Here is an 11,595-nt window from a genome sequence, read left to right on the forward strand (position 1 = left end):
GAGAGGCATCACAGGAGAAAAGGTACTTAATCCATAGCACCAGGAAGCAGAAAAAGAAGGAGAAACATAGAAAAAGAATACACCCTTCCTGATTGTACCTCCAGTGATTCATTCACATCTAACCAGGTCCCACTTTCCAACAGCATTATTCAACTCATTAATGAATGAATCCCCCATGAATATACAAGCCCACAATCCAACCACCTTTCAAACACAAGACTTTGGGAGGATATTTTGGTTCTGAACTGTAAGATTTCCTCAATACCCACTATTTTTTAACCATTATGACTCAGTATCTCTTTAAGAAACTGCCAATATTCAGGCACCAAGAATAGGGCTCACAGGATTGTCAAAGCAAAGGGATTCTTGATTCAGTCAACACAGTGGCAAAAAAAATTTCAGAAAGTGGCTTTAAATATTTTTAAATTGACACACGATAAATGTATATTATGAGATTTTGATATATCATGTGATGGTCAAATTATGCTATGAACGTCTGTCATCTCAAACATTTATCATATGTTTGTGGTAAGAATATTCAAAATGTATTCTTCATTTGTGATTTAATATCTTTAGCTATAATCATCATTCTGTAAAATAACATCACAAGTTATTCTTTCTATGTGGTGACTTCATACACATGAACCAGTCCTTCTTACCATGATCTCTTTTTCCTGTCTTCACCAATGTTTTGCTCTCTGTTTCTAGGACACCAGCTTTTTTGGATGTGATATATGAATAAAATCATACAGTATTGTCTTTCTATACCTTGCTTATGTCACTGAACATTTTATCATTCAAATACATTCATGTTGTCAGAAATGACAGAATTTCTTTCTTCTTATGTCTGAAAAATATCCCATGGTGTATACATACCACATTTTCTTTATGTAGTCATCTGCTGGTGGACATTTAGTTTGATTCCACATCTTGGTTACTTTGAAAAAAGTTACAAAAAGCATAGATGTGCAGATATTTTTTGAACACACTGGCCTCATTTCTTTGATTGCATACCCATTACTGTAATTGATGGAACGTATGATAGTTCTATTTTGCGCTTTTTGAAAGACCTCCATACTAGTTTCCATAATGGCTATAGTAATGTACACTCCCACCAACAGTGTATAAGAGTCTTTCTCCACACTTTTGTCAATATTCTGTTATCCTCTGTCTCTTAAGTAACTTTCTGATAAGATCTTCAACAAAAAAGTAATCATGTTTTGATTCCTAATTAACCTACTATTTTCCTGATTTTAGTGTATCTAAGTGTTTGTGAACATGGTTCCAAAACTTACCTATCATCTCACAATGTGCCCGTATTTCTTCAGGCAGCTATGAAATTAAATATTTTGTTTTAGGACCACTGTCAGATTAGAAGAAGCAAGTAGAGATTCAAGAAAATAAGAGTCTTACATAAAAACATTTCCTTCTTTGACTTTCATTTCTCTCATTCATATCTTTAGAGACTGTAGAAACACCATCCTTTCCACACAGGATTTAGAGAGCAAGAATTGTGAGGAGATTGTCTATGTAAATTGATGAGAGTGTGGGTGAATCTCCCATAGACAAATAGTCAGACCAAATGATGTTAAACTGAAAGGTAACAAGGGAGGAGAAATGATCATTTGTAAAGAGAAAAGTGTTGAAGGGCCCTTTTGCCTGGCAAACATAAATACCCTGAAGAATAGAAAACTGTGAGTGGATGTGGGGCCTACTTAATGTGAATCCTACATCAGACGTTTGTAGGTGATATAAAACTCTGATGTGCTGTAAAATTTATATCGTCCCCCAAAATGATCTACTGGTGGAACATATAAATTTTGCAGAAACTGTTAAAGCTGTCATAAAATCTCATTGCTACAGATACAGTAGGTGTTTCAGAAATACACACCAAAGCAGAGATTTGTAATCATTTCAGTGTGGTTCATAAAAAAGAAGCACATTGTGTTTCACATCTGAGAAACTGCAAAGATTTCCTTCCTCAAAAGGCTTGTTTTTATCTTATTTTGCATACCTAAAAAAGAGACAAGGAGAGGCAAATAAACAGTGTAAATATTTAAACACTCACAGTTCTTTATATACCCAGGCTGTTAGAAAGGTGGGAGCTGATGATTATTTCTTTACCAAGTTCACATAGAGTTGTTGGCTTCGTTTAATAATAGTCGATCTTGTTCAGGTTGAACAAACTGGTCCCTGGGGGGGAGGAGCAATAAATCAATACTCCAGATGTAATCTTGGTGTCTAGAATGCAGAGGGAGATTTTGGTGCATAATGGCACTGGTTTGTCTATTGTCATTCAGACATGAGCTGCATCAGAAAAGGGCTTGTGGGAACCTGATAAGAAGTGGTCAAAAGTGGGCCATAAATCACAGAGAGGCAGTACTCTGCTGATTTCATACACGTGCACTTTTTGGGGGAAAAATGATAGATATGCAATTTACTGCTTATCACATCTGCTAGAAGTTTCATAATACAAAAGGCTGACCTTCAGTGAATAAACATCCTCTTTGACTATCTGCTTCTGTGGAGGAAATATGGCACTGCAGTCACCTCCCTGGGAAAGCCCTTCAATAACCTATTTAACAAGCCTCGTGGTTGTGAGCCATGCAGCAGTGTTTGATTCAGGAACATCTGAACAAGGAGCGAGTGGTAGTTACTGAAGGAAACTAGATATTTCACTCTAGGGGAACTAATGGGCTGAAGGAATCTTACAGAGTCCATACTTGTTCAACCCTTGTTAACTTTCTACAGACCACTGGACCACATGTTTTCACATAAGTGGAGAAAACAAAACATAAGAGAATAAAAACAGAAGTAGCTTCAGGGCTCAGTCTGGGAAGATGGTGGAGCTGTAAGCAGCAGAGTAAATAGCCTCACTGAGAGGAACAGCCCAGATGCCTGAATATAGCATCCTGGAAAAGACACGAAGGAAAGAAGTGAGTCCCCCAACCCAGGAAGAAACTAAAGTGAGAATTGAAGCCCACTGAGAGAATAAAAAAAGAAAAGAAAAACTTAAACGGAAGAAGGAGACAGCTGGCGGTGCTTTCACCTGAGCTAGAAGCACCATGCCAGAAGCTCTGTTGGAACCCAGAGACACATGGGCACGGTGAAGCTGGTGGCTAGCAAGCCCAAAGGCCTTTCTGTGGAGACGTGGTGGCGGAGGGAAGCAGCAGACCAGAGCATTTCACTGGCTGGAGGTGAGTGTGGATGACACACTCTCTAAGCTGGGAGTGGGAGATTGGCCTGGCACCATTTTATATTTGGGCAGGATAAGCCTGGAGTCAGTACTGCAGCCAGCTTCATTCAGCCACTCCTAACTTGGAGCAGACAGGTGGAAATTGCTTAGATTGAGTCCCGCCCCTCTGCATGGTCCAACACCCACTGCCGAGGTTTCCCTAAAGCTATTCCTAAACAACCCCACCTGCCCAGTGCACACTAACTTGATGAAGACTCCCTGTGGGTAATCAGCTCAGAAGGGAGGGGCCAGCCTGCTCCACCCCTGCTTACGGTCCAGTAGTCACCAGAAGACTGGGGAAAGCAGCAAACAGCATAAATACCTAGCCAACACACTTCAGAGAAATTACAACCAGTACAGGAAATACTGGGGACCCTGCCATCCACTTGTCCAGAAGAAATCAGGAACATGACAAGAAGAAGTAAAAGGCAGTCTCTGGCCTCTAAACCAAGCAGTACTGGTCCAGGAGATGTAAACACAGAAGAGATCAGAAGTTGCACACCTGCAGTTTTTGAAGCAACAGCAACTGAAATAAAGAAACAACTCCATGAGGCTATCAAAGAACTTAGAACAGAAATATTATTACAGATAAAAGAAGATATAAGAAACATAATAATAGGATTGCTAAGCACTTCTAAAGAAGACACAGATAAAAGAATAGAGTAGCAAAAAAAAGGAGGAAAACCTTCAATGAAAAATATAAAAAAAATTAGAACACATGAAACAGATTCAAAGAGAATACCAAGAATTAAAAACTCGATTGAAAGCTGGCAAAACTTCTTGAAAGAAACTAAAGATGAACTATCACATCTTGAAGACAGGTTTGCAGCTTACAATAGTGAAAGGAAAGATCTCTTAAAAAAAAAAAAAAAGAAAGAAAGAAAAACAAGGAACCAGGAAATAACAATAAAAAGGCTAGAAGATGACAAGAGGATCTATAACTTAAAATTAAAAAATGTGAGTGAAGAAGCAAGGGTAAACACAAATGAAATGCAAAGGCTATTTACAGAAATAATTAAAGAGAAACTCTCCAAGCATAGGAAAAGGAAATGATATTCATATATATGAGGCCTACAGAACTCCAGCCAGCTAAAACCAAAATGGATCTACACCCAGACATATAATAATCAAGATCCCAGAAAATCAACACAAGAGCAGAATATTAAAAGCTGTCAGAGAAAAGAAACAGATCAGCTATAAAGGAAAACCCATCAGAATCACAGCAGACTTCCTGACACAAATTATCAAATGAAGAAGAGCTTAGAGTGAAGTATTCCAAGCCCTGAAAGAAAATAACCTCCAACCCAGACTGATGTATCCTGCATAACTATCTCTCAAAATTAATGGAGAAACAAGATATTTCCATGACAAAGAGGAACTGGGGGAGTTCATGACAACCAAACCAACCCTACAAAAAATATTGAAAGACATTCTAGAGAGAGAGAGAAAAAGACCGTGGTTTCAGGAACAGCAGCAGAGGAGGCTCACTGAATGGGGCAGACAGTGGAATGAAGGGGAAAGCGGCAACCAACAGTAGAAAAATGACATGGCAGAGATGAGGCAGAGAAGGTTGTCTGTAATCTCTAATATGGATGGCTTTGATACACCAATAAGCACAGGCAGAGTAGATCAGGAGAGAGGGCCTATCAATATGCTCTATATAAAAAAATAACAATTAACCTGAAAGAGTATTTATATACTGAAAGTCAAAGATAAGAAAATAATGCTCTTTGTGACAGGGAACCAGATAAAAGTGGGGGTTCCTTGCCCATCAGCTGCAGATTGACTAGAAAGCCATAATGGAAAACTACTCAGCTATAAAGAAAGAAAAGCTTGAGGCTCTTGTAGGTAAATGTATACAAATTGAGATCGTGCACAGGTGTAAAAAGGTTCAGAATCACTTAGGTGAAGAGCGGCAGCCTCTCTAAAAACTAAAGGAGTTAGTGCGATGAAAATATGCAATGCAACCTGTGAAAATGACAGGGGAGGAATTGTCTAAAAAAGGAAGGCAGCGGCTATTGTTAATCTATTATGATTTGAAATCCACATTGTTTTCATCATTCTGTTTAGTTTGGTTTTTTTTCTGTTCCAGTTTGTCTACTTGTATTAGATCTGATGACATAGAAAAAGATAGCAGGATACATTATGGTAACCATTTTTGATTTCCTATTAACTTGATTTGAAGCCCTGTATTGCTTTCACTGTCTTTATTTTGACTGGTTTTATTCTGTTTTGTTTGATAGTATCAAGTCTGAGGGTATAGGCATTTGAAGATAATAAGATTCACTATGATACCCATTCTGGGTTGGCTATTATCTTCTTTTGAAGTCCTGTAATATCTCCAATGTTTTATGGGTTTTGTTCTGCACTGTTTTGTTCAATTTTATTATACCTGTTGATGTGGGTAATTCTTTTGAAGATAGAAAGAGGCATTATGGTAACCATTGTTGATCACCTTGTATTTTGTTTTTACATCATGTACTATGTCCATCCTTTTGTTTTGACTGACTCTATTTTGTTTTGTCACATTTGGTTTTATGTTCTTCAAAAAAAAAAAAAAAGAAGAAAAAGAAGAAGTAGCTGCAGATTAGACAAGGAAACACAAACAGCTTAAGTAAGGAAGTGACCATCCAGAAAAGCAGAACAAGAGCTAACGCAGTGTTCATGACATTGAGCTTTAACTTGAAATTAAGAAGTTTCTATCTCTTATTTCTTCAAGGGAATTGATTGAAACACTGACAGTGTATTTATTTTAGTTCTTTCAAAGTTAATTAATATGTAACACTAGTTTCCCTGAGAAGGATTGCTCATGTATAGTTAAAAGTACATATACAAACAACTCTCTTAACTAGGCATGAAACTGTGTCTCAAAAAAATTAAAACAAATAAAAATGCTTCTTTATACTTTGGATGTGTAAAGGGAGTCAGTACTCCAAAGATGTAGAACTGACAATTAACTTCTGATCTCCTAATTGAGTGAATCTACATCATTTTAAAAATACTCTACCCTAGCTTGTATATGCTTTTAGAGTTAGTGTAAAGGGTTGTTTATTTTGTTTTCATTTCATTTTGTCTTGTTTTGTTTTGTTTGAGACAATGTTTTCCTATGTATTTCAGACTGGCTTTTAACTCACTGTGGAGCCCAGGTTGGCCTCAAACTGGTAGCAATCCTCCTGCCTCTACCTCCCAAGTGCTGGGATTACATGCATGGTCAGACTAAGTTTTTTAAAAAGTAATTGCATGCTTAAAAATTACTTGTTTAGAGTTAGAGGTTAATTTCTGTGGTAGAGTGGATTCTTAACATGCTGAAGGCCTTGGGTTCACTACCTGCATACAAACACACATATGCACACACATGAACATACACAATGAATTGTTTATTAGCTAAAAGAAGATACCAGACAAATATGACTTTGAAAACTTTCATAATTTTAATCTGGATATATAAAGGGTCCTATATATCTTATAGTGTAAAAATCCATTCCTTTATTCCTTTAACAAATGTTTGTTATGTAGCTACTCTTTATTAGATGCTCCTCTGGGTGCTTGTGTTTATCAGCAGGTCAGACAACTGTTTTTGTACTCATGGAGCTTACAGTTTAGTAGAATGATGAGGATAGTAACAAATAAATAACTAAAGTATAACTAAATTGTAAAGATAGTGACTATTACTATAGATGGTAATAAATAAATAACTAAACTTCATAAAATAAAATACATGGACTCAAACAGCAGGAAAGTTATCCAGACAGTGCTGAGATGAAGAGAGGGGGAGGCAGAGCCACTCACGCTATTTAAATATTAGATCTCGCCCATTAGCCAATACTTTCAAATTCCTCCCTCACAAACCTTTCTATAGAGATGAAAATAACAAGAACTAGCAATGATTCATTTGAATGTTATTCTCTTCTTATGCCACTTTCTACCTGTTCACAGAGAAGCCAAGCAACAGCCAACAGACAAGGAAAACCAAGAGTATGCTGTTAGATGCCCAAAATAGCCTGTTTCACGGACCATTACAGCACCTCTTACAGATAAAATTGATAACTGGACATAATGAAAATATTTGCACTCTGTTACGTACTTAGAGTCTCAAAGTGAATTACCATTTCAGTTTCTGTACAATAGATCAGTGTCTCCTAGCTTTTTGGCAAACGTAGAAAGACATAGGTTCTATTTTTAATTTAATTGATGTGGGTTTTGTTCTGTCTATCTGGGGAAGCACCAAACAATGCTGCCTGGTGTAGAACATTTTAAAAGACTTTTTGGCAGTTACTTTATGACCACATCTACTTTTTATTCAGCTCCCTGGAAGGAATTTTGAGAGATATAATTTTTTGGCTGAAGTAATACAAACCAATGTTCAGTAGCTTATACAATAAGGACTTTTAAGGGCTCATATAACTGGTAGCTCATTACAGCCTTTTCTCTTGTCTTCTCAACTCTGTCTTGCTACCTGTTCTGGTCTTTGAGACCACTGAGACCAAGATCACCACTGCCAGCAAAGTCCCCTTTCCAAAAAAAAAAAAAAAAAAGGAAGAAGCAGGGGGAAGGTTCTGGGATTTCTCGTAAGAACCTGAAATTTTCTTTCTTCCAAGCTACGAGATGATTTACTCAGTGTTGCTGATCAAATTTGCCTTAAGTCATCCAATCTGTAAGCCAAGTGCAAGAAAATCATTGGATAACTGCTTTAACTCAACAGAGTACTTCTCTTGACAGAGACTTAAGCATATCACCACTGTTGGTAGTTCAGGACCAGACACTATGATTTGCTCATGCAATTCATTCATTTATTCAAATGTATACTAAGACTTATACTGTTTCTGTTTTCAGAACCAGGAATTTATCAGTGAAAAACCAAAAGTTCCTGTTATTGTGAAACTTACGTCTTACTAAGAAGGATGGTGTACCATAAGAAAATGAATCAATGAATCAATGATGTATGAACATATGCATTCTTAAATCAAGATCCTAAAAGTATAAATCATTTCACAAGTGCTAGTAATGAGAAACATATTCCACAGTTTCTCTCACCAGATCTCTGGGACATATCCCTCTAGTCCTTGGGCCACAGCCTCTGTGTTAACCAGCAGTGTTACTGTAACAAATATTTGAGGTAAATCAAGAACAAAAAGTTTATTTCTGCTCACAGTCCTAGAGACTTTGGATTACAATTGAAAATCCTCTTTGCTTTTGGGCCTGTGGTGGGACAGCACATCATGAGGAGCACATACTACAGCAAAATGCTCACCTCATGGTGGCCAGGAAGAAGACAGGAGAGAGGTGGGAGTCCCAATATTCCCTCTGATGTGACACACACACCCATCCCTGCTGCAGTAACCTAACTCTCTCACCTAGCCTCATCCGTTAAAAGTTCTCTTGCCTTTCATGAGTGACACAAATTGATGACAAAAGGATTTGTAGATATTTAAGATCCAGGTGATAACACCTACAAACAGGCTGAGAATCTACTGGAGAAACTGTTAAAGTTTTCATGATCCTACTTAGTTAGCCCTGTTCTCTGGCCTCTTGTGAATATTCCTTGATAACCTGCTATTTCTAAGTTTTCCTTTCCAGTGAATCCCCTCACCCACTCAGTTGACCAGTAATTGTGAACCACTTTCTGGTTCTCCGAGAACTAGCATTTTCACCATTTTTGTTTCTTAATCTGGCATACAGCCTTGAAAGGTGAGTTGTATTATTTTGCAGATGAGGAAACTGAGACTCTGAGTTGGATGACTTTTTCAGTATTAAACAGCTATAAAGTGCTAAAGATATGACTCAACCCAAAGTTCTTTTAAGTAAATCAAATAACAGATAATATTTCTGTGTAAAAGTTTCTTGTCATATTAAAAATATAGAAACTAAATCATATACTACATCTGGTTTTTTTTCAACACTTTTAGTGCCTAACATTATCCTGCAGTACCCTAAGAGTAAAGTGAAATCTTCTAATTGATATAAAATATTTTAATTGATAAAATGATTTGTTGACCAGTGGCTTCTAACTCATATGAAAAAATACAATGACAATCTTGGAGTAATATTTTTCAAAGCCCAAAGTAAACAATTATTTTTATGAGGTAACAGCAAAGCTATTCCAATAATTAATGAATTTACTCTGATGATCATGTAGATAGATATTAATGTGGCATGGAAGCACTTCCATCATTTGCATGGCTATGCATTGGTCTAACAGTGACAATGGAGAAACTTGAAGGCCTTTAAAAATAGTGATTAGAGAGCAACACGGATCATCATTTTAAAATAATTCTTCTTCATGGCTTAAATTACAACTGTTACAAGCAATCATAACAACTCAAGTTTATGACCACAGTGAGTGCGCTGAACACTTGCTGGAATGCCCAGCTCTCACATGGGACACAACAGCCATCAATCTGCCTCCACCGTTCCAATGGTACACACCCACTTCAGCACCTCTCAGTATTTACACCACCTGTGAACAGTCATTAATTTGGATAACCAGTACCTCGCTCAACCAAAATTAAAAAAATATTTAATATATTTCAATATGATTTAGTATATAAAAACATGGCAGTCATAAATCAAGACAATTTCCCAACAGGAAAAGCATAAATCTCCCAGTTCCCTTTTAGAAACCAAAACAATTCTTGTTATTCCCCCAAAGTGTCTTGGGATCATGAAATTGCAGGGCTATGGGAACCTGGTCAAGTGTGTGCCCCCATCTCTCACTCTCTCGCTCTATCTCTCTCTCTCCCCCTCTCTCTTTTAGCAAGATTTCTTTTGAACAAGTCCAGACACAATAAAGAAATATTACAGACCCCTAGAGTAGGAGCTTTTAGGCTTTTAATAGCTGTTTGTTTATCTTAGTTATAATGTAATTGGATATTACATATGTACTCTTCTATGTACAGATTCTGTGCAAATTTAATATGAAACTGTCTTTAGCAACTCAGGATTATAGTTGCTGAAACAAATGAAACCTGGAATGCAGAATGAATAAAAGCCAGCAAGAGATTCTGTCTTGCTCACTTAATAGCAGCAAGTGATCCTTACTTATGGTATTGGCCTTTCCCCACTTGAGGAACAACACAGTCATTTAATAACCAAGTAGACAAAGGCTGCCATCTTCAATGCAAGTTTTCCAAAGCCTTTTTGGCTTTTTCTATCCAGAAGAGTTTGGTATGGCCTGTAAGGGAAACACCCTTGGACTATGCCTGGAAGTGCTTTCTAACAAAGCGATCTCACAAATTTTCTTTTTAGAGCACTTTTTCTTTACACAATATGGTGGAAACCCAATTTAGGATCCATGACTGAGAACGAATGAGAAGATGCGATAGATGTTATCAGCAAAACAATTTAGCTTCTTAGTACTCAGAGGTGTCAAGTCCAGCCAGGAACTTGAAATGACCTCCAAGAGACATCATTGAATAATTAGCCAAATTAAATTTCAAATAAGCTGTTAGGTTTAGGGTACCATAATACTGCATTTGAAGGTTGCTTACAATTGCCTTGAAGGTCTTTTGATGCACTGCGTTTGACCATGAGAGGTCCTTTATATTTTGTGTAATTCTGTGCCTATGTCATAAATTAAGGACAAAATTTCCCCTGTGCATGAATTTAAATTCATTAAATAAATATGGTATAATATTCCCACCATTTTTGATGGCTTCATTTTATTTTACCTTTCTTGAGTAAGCAAAAAACATTTTCCACAAGTTTTCCTATATTTTATATTTATAAACCTTTCATCTCTTTCTTCTGCCTGCTAAATTTCTTCTCTCTCTCATACATGGAGGCCGCAATTGTCCAGTGTGAGGATGGGAGAAAAAGCACTTGTATCTGAGCCTGGCCACAAGCAAAGGTTTTAATTTGGCCACCTCCTTCCACTTCTCACATTGGAAACCCTCCAGGTGTGTGTAGGAGGTCGCAACCTGATGGATCCTGTGATGGTAGATTTCATACATAAAAATTAATGTCAGCAAGGTCTACTGTTGTCAGTAAATATGCTGCTGAGAGGTTGCTAATTGTTAAAAAATTATTTTAAATAGTATAGGTCCAGCAGTTGCTCTCCACATTTCTAATATTAAGGAATTCACAAACTAAGACAGATGTTCATATTAAAAGAAGCCTACTCCTTTGGTTATAAACTTTAGGTATTCTATTCTATCATTATAATTTGATTGCTTTATTCTTAATATTTCTGGTGTTGTAATGAAAATGACATGGTTCTTCTACATCAGGGAACCATGAGTTTGAATTCAGACACATCTCCTTTGAATCTCTGTTTCTACATTTGTAAAGTAAATATAACAATTCTCATCGTCTAAGAAGTAGGAATTAAATGACAGGTTATATGTATTATGATTACATTTTAA

Source organism: Cavia porcellus, unplaced genomic scaffold (assembly GCF_034190915.1).
Source record: "Cavia porcellus strain 051 isolate PalLab524CR breed Dunkin Hartley unplaced genomic scaffold, mCavPor4.1 scaffold_18, whole genome shotgun sequence".
In the NCBI taxonomy this organism is placed as follows: domain Eukaryota; kingdom Metazoa; phylum Chordata; class Mammalia; order Rodentia; family Caviidae; genus Cavia; species Cavia porcellus.